Below are 13,209 nucleotides of genomic sequence, written 5' to 3'. Positions count from 1 at the left end.
GCCAGGCTGGTTATATATCCTATATCCCAAAGGAAGGAGAAGTTGGGTGATCACTTAAATATATGACAGCATAACGGACTCCACTTGCCTTGTCAGGTTGTATAGTTCCTGTGGGCTCTATACCACACACTACTAAACTCAGGATTAGGCCATAGGAATTTAGACTGAGTATGAACTTTAGAATTGAGGCCACATCCTTTTATAGGTTTGTTTGAAAATTAGCAATATCCTTAGGAGGCAGCGCTCTGATCCAGGTCTGGATTAAGTTTAAACTGCGGGTCAGGTTCAAGGCTGAATCAAGATTAGAATGAGGTTTGTGTTTATCACTGAAGGTGTCAAAATCTCATCAGATCTTCTTCTTAAAACATTCCAAAGGATAGAAATCGCATGAGATCATCTCTTCTCATGAGATTTCAGCTGCAGAACTGGAGTATAGAGCTTTCCTGGTTTCTGAATTTAACTCAGAACTGAAAGGATTAGGGCAGGTTTGGACTGAGGTATTTAAAGGGTTTATGATTCCAGATTTAGCTTATCTCTGGCCAAAACTTTAAAGATCCAGTGATAATTTTAAAAACTTTGTCTATAGGAATAATAGTACGCATACCTTTTCTGCATTTCTCTTTCTCTTTTCCAATTAGTAGGGACATTTTGTGAAAACAAGGATCTCTTTCTTTTTTTTTTAATTGAGTTCATCAGCTCCTGCTGCTCATTCCTCACTTAGCACATCGTTCTTAACATCATGAAAAGATGCTTTACAGGTGATTATAATGACTAGTATTTGTTTAGTGGGAAAAGTGTGTTTGGTCCTGTACACTGCACAGAAATAAAGACCTGCTCCTGTTGAAGTCAATAGTAGTATTGCCATTGACCTCAATAGGCGCAGGTTAACTTTAAATGTAGTTTTTGCTTTCTAGAGCCTCATCATGCCAAAGACAACACCAATGGACATTTGAGCCAGATTCTCAGATGGAATAAATTAGCATAGCTCCCACTGATTTACACCAGCTGTTGGTCTGTCTCTTTTGCATCTACTAGTTTTGCATCTTTTGTTTCATATCTACTTTTATGCAACCCTTATGGAGTTCATCGAAGTTGGTCCAATAAAATATATTACCTCACCCCTCCTTGTTTCCCTCATATGGGCAGCTAGCCGTGCTGGGTGGTGCTTAAGGGCAGGGGTCTGGGATGGGTAAAGTCATATCCATCCCCTTTGGGACACCTGTTAACTCCAAGTGAGTAGGGACAGCTCAAGACTTGAACTCTCCAGAACGCAGGTCTGGAATTCTGCCCGGCTCTTACGTGGGTGTGCAGTGCAGCACAATGAGGCAACCCTTGCCTGCTTACGTACCAGGCAGCATTCCAGACTCTGCATTCTGGAGCGTGCCAGGCTTGCTGTGTCCCTTATTCCCTAAGGAATAAGCATCAATTGAAATACTAAACAACTGCAATTCTGTTTCATGGAAATGTTCCTAGTATGACAAAAGGAAAGGGGGAATTAAAACAATACAGGCCAGATCCTCTGCTGGGCCATTAAAGTTCATGGAGCTGGGCCAATTTACACCAGCTGAAGTTCTGCCCCTGCACAGGAAGTGTCAGCAGAACTGCTCTTACGCAGATTGTGTTTCCAAGTGATCAATCCTGCACATTAATCATCAGTTTGTTTCATCCTACTCTTCTGTATTTAATAGGCTACAGTGTGTGATTTTTGCTAACCTGGTAAATTCACTTTGATATAGCAGACTGGTTAAGAAGAAATAATAATAAAAACTCACAAGTTAGTTTAAGAATGTGCAGCATGTGAATTTGCACAGGTAGAGAATGTATTTAGCAAACAGGCCCCAAATGCTCGTATATTAATTAGTTAATGTTTGTAAAGCAGTTTGAAGGTAAACAGCATAGTGCAAGTGTTAAGTAGTAGTATTATATAAACTGGTGTGGTTCATCATGCTCCTGTAGTTATAGCAACCACAACAATCTTGATGATGCCTCTTAATTTTGCTGACTTTTTTATCATTACCCTCCAATGATGATTAAGTGTCATTTGTCTTATAATTTTAAAGTTATCTTTAACACACATAAAAAAGTTTACATAATTATAGCCAATTAATATAATTTGCATGCGTGTTACTGGGAAGGTGAAGAAAATGTTTTATCATCCAGCATGTAATTTGGCTTATTTAATCATTTCCTTTTAGTCTTCAATGATAGGTTGTCACTCCTTATAAATGGCGAGAACCTCAGTAAATTCTGTTTTGAAGAGTCTTCACTGTGTTAAGTCTCTAAAGGTATAGCTAGCATGACTTTGTAAATGCTGAAGAATGAAAATTTCTGGATGCCTATTACAGGAAGGGGTTTTTTTTAAAAAAAAATCACTCTTTAGACAAGCATGGCTCTTCGTAATGAAATGTGGGAACAAGTTGCTTTTTCATGAGAGTTTTGAAACTGTGCATGTACTGTACTCTGTAGCTGAGCTACAACAAGACTTTAAGTGAGTAAACAGTGTTTAGATTGAACATGAAAAGAGTCAGCATGAAAAGACAGGTTCAGAATATTACATGATGCTTTGCAAAAGTGTAAATGTGCCTGCCTTTATTTATTTATTTTTCTTCTTGGTAAATGGCAAACGTTTACAACCCAACTAAAACAGTACCAAGAGAAATCTTGTGTTTGCTCTTTGGAAGATACTCAATAAAATATAGTGAGCTGCAAATGTCACTGGATTGGGAACTGTTAGAGCTTTACCTTTAAGTCTTTAAGTAAAGACTTGCAGCTGGTGCAGTGGCTGGGTAATCCCTAATGATAAGCTCCTTTTAATGTGGGGGTGAGGCAGTTTTCATACAGCTATTACTGCATTAACCTAATTCTAGGTATGGTGCAGGTGTGCACAATATTGTACTTTGCAGTCTTCCCTACTTTATTCTTCCTTCTTATATCTCAACCCTGCTTTAAAAGATCCTCTTATACCATGGTAAAAAGATTGCAGTTCAAGCCTATTATCAACAAAAACCTGCCAAAATGGCTACATTGTCAGACTTTATGATGGTACTAACTATTCTGTTGTTCTCTGGAGACCAAACTTAGACCATTAAATTCACTTCATTTGTGATTTCAGTGCCCTGGACTGCAGACATAGGTCTTTTGATGTAAAATGCTAGTACAATAATCAATGGTACCATCTAGTTCCTCTTAAAGTATATCATAAAAGTGTAATAGTACCTTTCTGAACAAAAGGAGACAATACTCTTGTATAATACAATTGTATGAGGATGATATTTTCAGTAGACTTTATTTGCTATTATGATGTACAAAGACTTTATACATTGGAATAAACTGTGTAACTGAGTTCACTCTATTATTTTCAGTAGACTGACTATATTGTCTGCACTAGAGTATAGATAATTTTCATGCAATGGGGAACTATTTTCATATCCTCTCCGTAATAGATGAGATTATAAACAGGCTGGGATTACTCAAAAACCAACACGTCTTGTCTACAGACCCATTTAAGAGAAAGTCTACCTTCCAAATGCTCTTGTTTAATAGGGAAGCTCCCAGGACTTGCTTAGTTGAGTTGACAGACTGTGCCTATTTATAGTAAATGCGGAAAGTATTTGAAAATTAAATTTTTACCAGTAGAATTTAGTTAATTTTTTCCTCAGGAGACTGACTTTCTGTGGAAAGACCCTTCTTGTATACCCACACATCTTCAGTGCTAAACCTATTTGTAAACAAACACAAGTGATAGCTCATTGGCAAACAGTGAACAGGTTTACAATTAATGAAATTGTTGCAACAGAATACACAGAAGAGTAACTATGGTTGCAGTCATGTTCCTGTCTCTGCACACACAGGGATATATTGCACTGCACTCTACATTGACATCCCTCTGCAGCAAACCCTGCTTTAAAATAAAAACAAACCCAACAACAAAAAGTATGTGTTGTGCTGAAGTGCCAGGGTTTACATTTGCCAGAGATTCATGCTTAAACCAAAAAACCCTCATTGGCAATCAACTACAAAATGGCCTAAATATTACAGATCAGATTTTTTCCTCCTGTGAATTACTATATTGTTCCCAAATGCTGGGTTTGGAGAAAGGTTCTTAAGTAGTTAAGTTCTGATCTATAGTGGAAAGGAAAAAAACAGTGGTGATGAACTCGGACCTGATTCTCCCCTCAATGCCGTTTGCAGGTTAAGCATCACTTCAGTGAGATGTACATGTATCCTGCAGCGAATGGAGCAGATAATGAATCAGGCCCCTGGACTTGAAATGTTCAATTCTACCAAATGTGAAGGATGTGAATGATTGTTATTCCTCTTTCAAGTGAAGTCTGGAGAAGGCAGGGCTGCCAACAAGCTGATATTCGCTTCAGTTTTTAACCCCCCCCCCAAAGAACACGTTTTGGTCAAGTTCAGAAGCTCTTTATGATGGTACTAACTATTCTGTTGTTCTCTGGAGACCAAACTTAGACCATTATATTCACTTCATTTGTGATTTCAGTGCCCTGGACTGCAGACATAGGTCTTTTGATGTAAAATGCTAGTACAATAATCATAAGTAGCATAAGTAAATATGAGTGAAATTCCCTGAAACGAACATGCAAGGTAGGTAGCGGTATGTGTGTGTAATTATGTGTATGTGTGTGTGTGTGTGTGTGAGAGAGAGAGAGAGATTCTTCTCTCTACAGGGAAAGAAATTAAAGCAGAAGGACACTGACTGTAGCAATAGCACATAAGGTCAGTGGCATGGCTAGGATTTTAGAACTGGGGTATTATAGGGTCTCCACAATATTTTTAAAGCAGGGGTTCAAGGGGGAAAAAAAAGGAGGCCAATCATGATGCATAGCACTTACGGAGTCAGACGGGTAGTCAGGTACCTAGCTTTCTATAACACTGTTAGCTACTCTATAGGAGATGCAACAAGAGAATTGTTCCAATGTAAGATACGTATGAAGCCATGTCTTAGAGATTCTGCTTGACAGGTCATCAAGTAGTGTATCACTTGCTCTCTCAACCTTGGTGTTATGGCTTTGGTAATGGCCCAAAGGTTGTGCCCACTGTACCATTGAAAATGGGAAAATTGTTCAGTTAGCATGTTTTGCACAGTCTCTTAAGTTGATTTTTCATGATTTCTTATGTAAACACAAGACCGCAAAAAACATGAACTTTGAAGAAAAAAAGTGCTTTGTAAATCCTAAGTATTATTCATCACTGAAATCAGAATCTGTGATCACTTCAGCTGTTCATTTAGACTCTCACACCTTCCAGAACTCAAATAGGAGATACAACACCAATCAAGTGGGTGAAAGTCAAATGCAAAGTGCCCTCCATCAGCTTTCTGAAAAATTTTATAGTCACTAATGACTTTTTATTGTTCAAAGAGTCATTTAGGCATATAGAGGTGGGAATTTTACTTAAGTCTTAAGGAAAGTGCCTGTGCCAATTTGCAGTTTCACTTCCCCGCCACTGCCATAGTCATTTGCTGTGCTTTATTCATTTATTTATTTTTCCTGTAGCAGTGAAACACATTTCTCCTTGAACACAACTGCTGCTGCTGCGCCTCTTTTTCCCCTTTTGTTTTCCTCTGTGGCACTATTTAACACATGGGGTTACTGACTCAGAGCAAGTTAAATGGCAACGCACTCCCTGACCAATGATGTTTGTTCATAGGGAAAGGAAGAGATGCTGTCACCCCCACCATCACATTAACCTTTTCCTCTTGCTTAATTTTTTGTTCACAAAGAAAAATTTGGGGGTCTTGCCAGTTAAAAAATAATAATTCCCATTTAAGTAAGCAGCTTATTTTTTAGCCTTCCTGATCTAACTTATATAACTTTTCCCTATTTTTCTCCTTCCATGGCCACACCCCCATCCACCACCAAAATAGCAATAAAATGATTTTAATGTTAAAAGTGCTGTGATGGGACACAAATATAGAAGATCAAGAAGAAATGTTTGATTAATGTCTGTTTTGAATTCATTGTATTAAGCAATTGCTGCATATTTACAATTCCAGTGTCCATATGACCTTCCAGTCATAGCTGGACTTCTGTATTTTGTGAAATAATAAGGTTTAGCCCATAGCACTTTCAATCTGTACACCTAAAGCATGTTACAAAGGTTCTGAAATATTATTATTACTACTACTAATATTACCTAGCTTTCATATAGTGCTTTCCATAAGAAGAGTGCAAAGTATAACAAAGGGAATCAGCAACATTATCCCCAGTTTACAGCTAGGGAAACTGAGGCACAGAGCGGTGAGCTGACTTGCCCAGGCAGTTCACTGGACAAGCGAGGAATACAACCCATGTCTCTTGATTCATAGGCTAGTGTCCTCACCAGCTTTCATGATCATCTTGAAGACATTTTGTAATGAGAGAAGTGGCACAACAATCTGTGTTTTAATGTTGAAATTCAGTCTGTGTGAAGCTTGCAGAATGATAAGTAGTTACTTTTCTTTGGTGCAAAATGTTTTATTTTTTTCCATATGTCAAATTGACCAAACTTTTTCAGGCAAGAAATAATATTTCCCTCTTTAACAAATATGAGGTAAGTGTGACTATTACTGTTTACATTATGGACACAAAGAGCCAACTTCAGACCTGGTGTTAGTGGGTGATTGATTTCAGTGGAGGTCTGAATTTGGCCTAAAATATGATGCATAAGACTGGAAGACTGAGTAGATGCCATTCCTCATTATTTTATTTACTAAACCTGTTTCAGCAATTAATGGTTGGCAACATTTAGATTTACAATGATGCCAATTTTGCCTTACTCTTTCCATCAACATTTCTGCTATTGTACAATGGTTTCTGCAAGGATTGCACTTTTCCCAGCTATCCCTTCATTTCAAATAATCTCTGATATTATTTTACTTAAAAATTAGGTTGCCTCCCCATCATTGATTGTCCAGATGGTCATCTTACAAGATGGAAAGCAATCTGACAACTGGCAACCATCCAATTCTCAGAGAATATGCATAGCATTGGGCATAAGTGCCAGTATTTTAGGTGGGTTGAATAAAAAAGATGACAGTGATTAAAGGAGTAATACTTAGTAAGCTTGGGAGTAGGCTATTATTACTATGTGCATTCGTTACTACGTTATGTTGGGACCTTTCATTCTTTTAAGAGTAACTACAAACTTCTGTTATACCCTACAGACACAGCAAACTCTCTGCTCTCCTTTCTCTTCTTTCTGAGCTAAAAGTAACTTGTACTTAGCTCAGAAAGAAGAGAAAGGAGAGCAGAGAGTTTGCTTTTCAGAACATTGTCTGTGGGGTCTAACAGAAGTTGAAGCACTTCATAAGCAGCAGTCACATGTTCTTGGCCATCAGTAATACTTATTATTAATAAATAATATCTAATTCTTACATAGCACTTTTCAGCAGCAGATCTCAAAGCACTTCACAAAGAACATCAATACAATTACAGTGGCCCTATGGATGGATTTAATTAATTATGCCAGATGAAGTTGGGAACAGGAGGACCAAACTTTTTGCTTTTTTCTATGTATTTTTCATTTTTGTATTTTTATGTGTCCATACAGATAAACATACTATAATGGGCATAAATCAGCCTTCATGTGCATGGACACAGCTCCACTAATGTCAATAAAGTTTCCCCGTAACAGATTTTGATCCCTCCTGTGCAAATGACAAAGTCTAATGTAATGAAATTTTAATCAAAATTTAAAAGGATTCCCCTCCCCCATTTATTTCAAAGTTATACTTGGACCTTGAACCAGCATTCTTGATGCACTGCAAACTCCAACAGAAGTCAGTTGCGGGTTATAGAGGTGCAAGAAATAAAAGATGTCCCTTTGGCTCATTTTACTATGGGCACTGAGTGGAAGAGAGAGGAAGAGTGAGAGATTTTCCATATCAATGATGGAAGTCTTTTGAAACTGTTAGTTGAATGAAAATGTAAAAAACACAAATCACTTAGATTTGGTGTATGTGACAGTATGGGCTTGCTTTATAATTGATATTAAACACAGTGGCAGAGACTGATATTGTTGTAACCAAACACCAGGCTACCTGAGAGACAGCAAAATAGAGTAAATAGATAAGATACTAAAAGTTAATGTGTTGCTTCTTGTTTTGGCTTTGTTTTGGCTCTCATTCTCCCTTGCCTGCTAGTCTGGATCTTGGAAGAAAAAGAGAGGTACTTATCATTGATTTTCTCCTCTCCAAATGACAGAGTCGATTTAATAGCAAAATTTCAATACCTGTAAAAGAGATCATGTTTTAAGTTAGGTGACATGTTTACAGCTTGACCTACTGCTTCAGTACAAAACAAGACATTTAAAAAGATCTGGGATAGTTCCCTGTTTAACCCCTCAAAGATAGAAATACAAGGCTCCCATGGCCTCAGATACAAATATTCCAAGTTTTGTTACTTGTATGCAGTTTTTGACAGTAGGTCTGGCCTTAAACACATGCAACACAAATGACTGCACCACAACTAAGGTGGGGCAGAGTTCGTCTGGGGCTTACCCAGGAAGGACAGCTCTGCTTTGTGGTGGTGGTGGCAGGGGAGGAAGAAGGTCAGAAACTGCTGTATAAAAAAGGTGCTCAGTGGTCAACTTTGCAGCAATGACTCACCCCCCACCCCGACCCCCGAGGAACATGAGGTCCAAAGGGCATAAAGGTACAAAACCTGGGTAGGTCAAGTTTCTTTGTTCCACACAGCGAGGAAGTGCAAAGGGTCAGCGGAATTGAGATTTTGGCTCCAGGCTTACAAGTTGTCTATTTTGTTTTCTCTTAAAGAGTCTTGTCAATTCAAGGATCCAGAGAATAGGTTGCCTATGCGGCCCTCCATGGAGGGTGGTTGTTGCAATTCTGGGTCAAGGACAATGCAGCTGCTGGTGCACCTAGACGATCATACATGGGACAACGGATTCTTTCTCCCCAGAAGGGCTGCTAGGCAAGATACCATTTGGAGATGTCTGGGAACCCGGCTAGGTTGGGAAGGGAGGCAGCCAAGCAAATTGCTGGTGCTTCCTTGTGGTGGATGTCCAGTGCAGGTACTTCATAGGAAGGCAGCCACTGATCAGATAAAAGGCCTGGTAAAGGACTTAAAAGGAGGCCCTAAGGTGGGGCACAGTTTGTCTGGGGCTTACCCAGGAAGGACAGCTCTGCTTTGTGGTGGTAGAGGAGGAAGAAGGTCAGAAACTGCTGTAAAAAGGGTGCTCGGTGGTCATCTTTGCAGGAATGCCCCCCCCCCCACCGAGGAATGTGAGGTCCAAAGGGCATAAAGGCAAGTCTCTTTGTTCCACGCAACAAGGAAGCCAGCATTCATCCTCCCTCCCCAGTGGAGGCGAATGGCAGGCTGAGTTAGGACCTGCTGTGAGCATTACGCTAGTCGCTCTTTTTATAGGGGGGGGTGGGAAGGAATTTTTCCCATACCACTTGAAGTGGCTTCAGTGGAGTCAGGTTTTTTCGCCTTCCCCACAGTGGGTGTGAGGGAGGACCATTTTTGGTGAGAAGAAAAGATGGTAGGCCATATGTCGCAACTTTTTTTGTAAGGTTGGGCAGATGTCCAGTGCAGGTACTCCACAGGGAAGGCAGCCAGTGACCAGATAAATGGCCTGGTAAAGGACTTAAAAGGAGATACTGGATAAAGAAACAAATGGGGGAGGGGGTTGGGGACTCCTTTGATTGGTACAGCTGGGAGCCAACCCTTCCCTCCCTCCCCATTCTCATAGCTCACCTTAACCCTCTTACGAGGGTGGTGGATGGTAAGGTCCAAGCCAGGGGTCGGCTGGGGGAGCTGGATGGAAATAAAGAGGGGTTGGTGGAAGCCCTGGAGAATTGATTTGAATAAACATGGATTTGCCTACACTGTACAGTTTATCTGCCAAGTAGTCGCAGACATCTATATAATAAAGTTGTGGCCTGATTAAAATCCATAGCAATTGTCTCCTGTCCTTCTTGCTGTGTACCCAGACAATAACTGCTTGGAACCCTACTTAGCTTACCAACACAGGGCCCAAACCCTTCCTTCATCAGTGACCATAATGGAGGCCAGCTCAATGGCCCAGCCCATTCCGCTTCAGCAAAATCAGCAAAGAAGCATAAACCTGATTGGTGCTTAGAATCCTATGAACTAAATTTGTGGACTTCTTATTATACAGATTGAACTACCTATTGAGATTGCAAAATGGGTGAAATAAACTGAGCCTCAGAATAAAAATTCATCTAGTTCGGAGTTCAAATACTGATTTTTAACCTTTTGGGGAAGTTAATGCTTTCAGCAGAGCTTTTCTACAATGTTTTACACTATACATATGCACGTTATACCTCCAAATTGCCTCCAAGATGACAATCTTTCTGGTGCATTAACTACTTTACTACCAAAGATCTAGCCAGATTATTTTTCTTTTTAATTGCTGAAGAAAAATATTTCAGAATAGTCTATTCTGTAAAATCTTTGAGGTAGCAAACATATTCAAATCTTAAAGCAAGTCTATCAGTAATAGCTCAAGTCCATCAAACTACTTTAGTGTCTTGATTGATAAATATGTTATGTTTACATTATGATTACTGCATACTATTTTCTGTCACTGCTAATTTATTTGAAAGTCTTAACCTGGTAGGTTATGAATTCAGTAGCATTTTAAAATGAGGGTTGTTGAAATAAATCAACCCTTGAAAATAATATTAAAAGAAGTGTGCAAAATCTTTCACTACATAGATCCCAGAATATGAATAGATGTGACACACACAGAGACAGACAGACATATTAACCTCTTATAAATCCTTGGAATCTAAGCCCTTTAAGTGTTACTGCATACAATTCTGCCATTAAAAAAAGCATATAACATTAAAGCTCTATATCAAAAGTGGCTTTAATAGTGAAAGCCTAGACTGTAGACAGACTGAGAAGAGGGGAAGAAAAAAAGACATCTATACCATATGTATCATACATATGGATTTATTTTATTATGATTATATTATAATTATTTTTACTTCAGGCTTCTAGTTCTGTTTGCAAATTATTCTATTTTTTGTTTCTAGCTTTTCACAGGGCACATACATAGACCTCTGTGGTACATGGGGCTCTATTAAGCTGCTGTTCGATAGTTTGGTGATATTCAGACAATATTGAAACATTCCCAAATGAACTTTGCAGGGAGACATTTTCATTCGCTGCCTCCCTCCTCATGCATATTAACAAATGGTATGCAAGGCCTCATTTAATTCACTGATTTTACATTCGGATCACTTTCTCTTTTACAGCTATTTTTACCGGGCTCCATTAATCTTTGTTGAATACAATGGCATACATCTTTAATGCGGCCGCTGTCAAGTCATATTTCAGTAAGAGCTGCAAACTGAATGACAGCAAGCAATATTAATAAATTTAACATAGACTATATCAATTTTTAACCGAATGAATGTGGAAAGCTAAATGTATTATTTTTCATTTAAATCATAGGGTTTATCACCAGTTAAGTAGCAGCGATTTCAGGAAACTTGTGACGTGCCGTACAAATAGATTTACATCTCATTAATAAGTAAATTAGGCAAATGCCTTTCAAGTTCAGACAAGTACATAAGTGTAATCTCCATATTAAAGGAGTAGTCTTTGATAAACCACTGAGGAATTGCAGCAGCCAACTATGTGACATGTTGCCAGTGCCTGAACTCTTCCACATTCCCACCTTTAATTACACTGGTTCATTACTAAAGAGATAAGTGTCTCTCCAGTTAAGATTCTATAAATGAGCAGCATGCGGGATCCTCCCAAATCATTTTTGCAGAAACCATGAAAAGGTGGTAACAGTTATGAAAAAACGAATTATCACCTGCTCTCTTTCTTCCTTTCCTATAATAACATTAAAATATTAAGATGAATTCCTTTTAAATCTCTGAAAGAAATTGTCCATTACGGGATGCTATTTTGTTTAAGAAAGAAAGGGGGGGGGACGTAAAAAAGAAAAGGAAAAAAAAACCTCCTGTGAATTTTTTTAAAATTTCCCTTCTTAAATCCCAACAGAGATAATTTGCTGTAAAATTTAAACCCAGTGAGAACTTGTCTGTCTGTGTTAAATAAAAAAGTTACGGTTGGTAGGAGACATGTTTTTGCAGTAGCTTTAGTGATTATAGGAAATTACATGCAAAGCCAGAGTTCTGATTCTAAGTTAATTTATAATTGGAAAAAACTTATTAATTAGCTATGTCATTCTAATTAAGAATTAGAGGAGTGTGCATTAGAAAGTCAGTCAATATCCAACAGACAGAATTAAAAAAAATCATAAATCTGCAAGCTGCATAGCTCTGCCCACTATCTCTCTGAACTTCTTTTTAGGAATGTTCTGATTGCTATTAGAAACTAGCACTCTGCATACAGATATCTTAAAGAAAGAAACATGGCTTTTTGTGTTATCGAAAAAGAAAACCAAAAGTGAGCTGTAAGAGGATCTCTCTCTATTTTGTTGATGTAGTACATTTTTGCCATCCAGGAGATATGTAAACTTAGGGCCCTGTCCAACTTTCAGTCAGTGAAAACAGATGTACATAAAAACACATGCAGTTGTATACAGGAATGCATGCACGTATGCAAGAGACCTACCAATAATCAGACACAAATATACATGCATACAGACCTAGAGACTAATTTTGAGGCCCTGGTAGCCTCACATGAGAAAGAGCTTCAAGATTATACCCATACCGTTGTGTATTAACAGTACACTGACATAAGTATGCACATACATATATATATAATATTTCCCAGGCTGCCATATTTCTAGTCCTGTCCACCCCCTCTAGGCCCTGTTTCTGAGCTGGTCACAATTCAACCTAAAAAGAAAATCTCCCTCTGTGTCTCTTGATGTTTTCTCTCAGTATGGTGGAATTTTCAAAGAGCAAATTAAACATTAAAATAGATACAAAGTTCAAGCTTTTTTTTTTTTTTAAATCATGTCTGAAAAAATACAAAGTGCATATTTGAGGACATAGTTTTCACAAATTTGAAATATATTTTTGTTAGACAAATATTGCAGAGAGACAGCTGCAAAGAGTCCCCACAAAAGTTGAAACACAGCAAAACTGAAAATGGGACCAGTTATTCACATTAGGACTTGAGAGTTTGGCATTACAAGAGGACAAGCAAGACTATAAAACTAATGTCGCAGTTAATTGCATCCTTCAAAAAAAAAAAGCAAAATACTGTGACCTAAACCTCTCATAAATATAATGAC

The sequence above is a fragment of the Dermochelys coriacea genome, chromosome 7 (assembly GCF_009764565.3).
Source record: "Dermochelys coriacea isolate rDerCor1 chromosome 7, rDerCor1.pri.v4, whole genome shotgun sequence".
NCBI classification, from domain to species: domain Eukaryota; kingdom Metazoa; phylum Chordata; order Testudines; family Dermochelyidae; genus Dermochelys; species Dermochelys coriacea.
Note: the sequence above shows the minus strand (reverse complement) of the source record.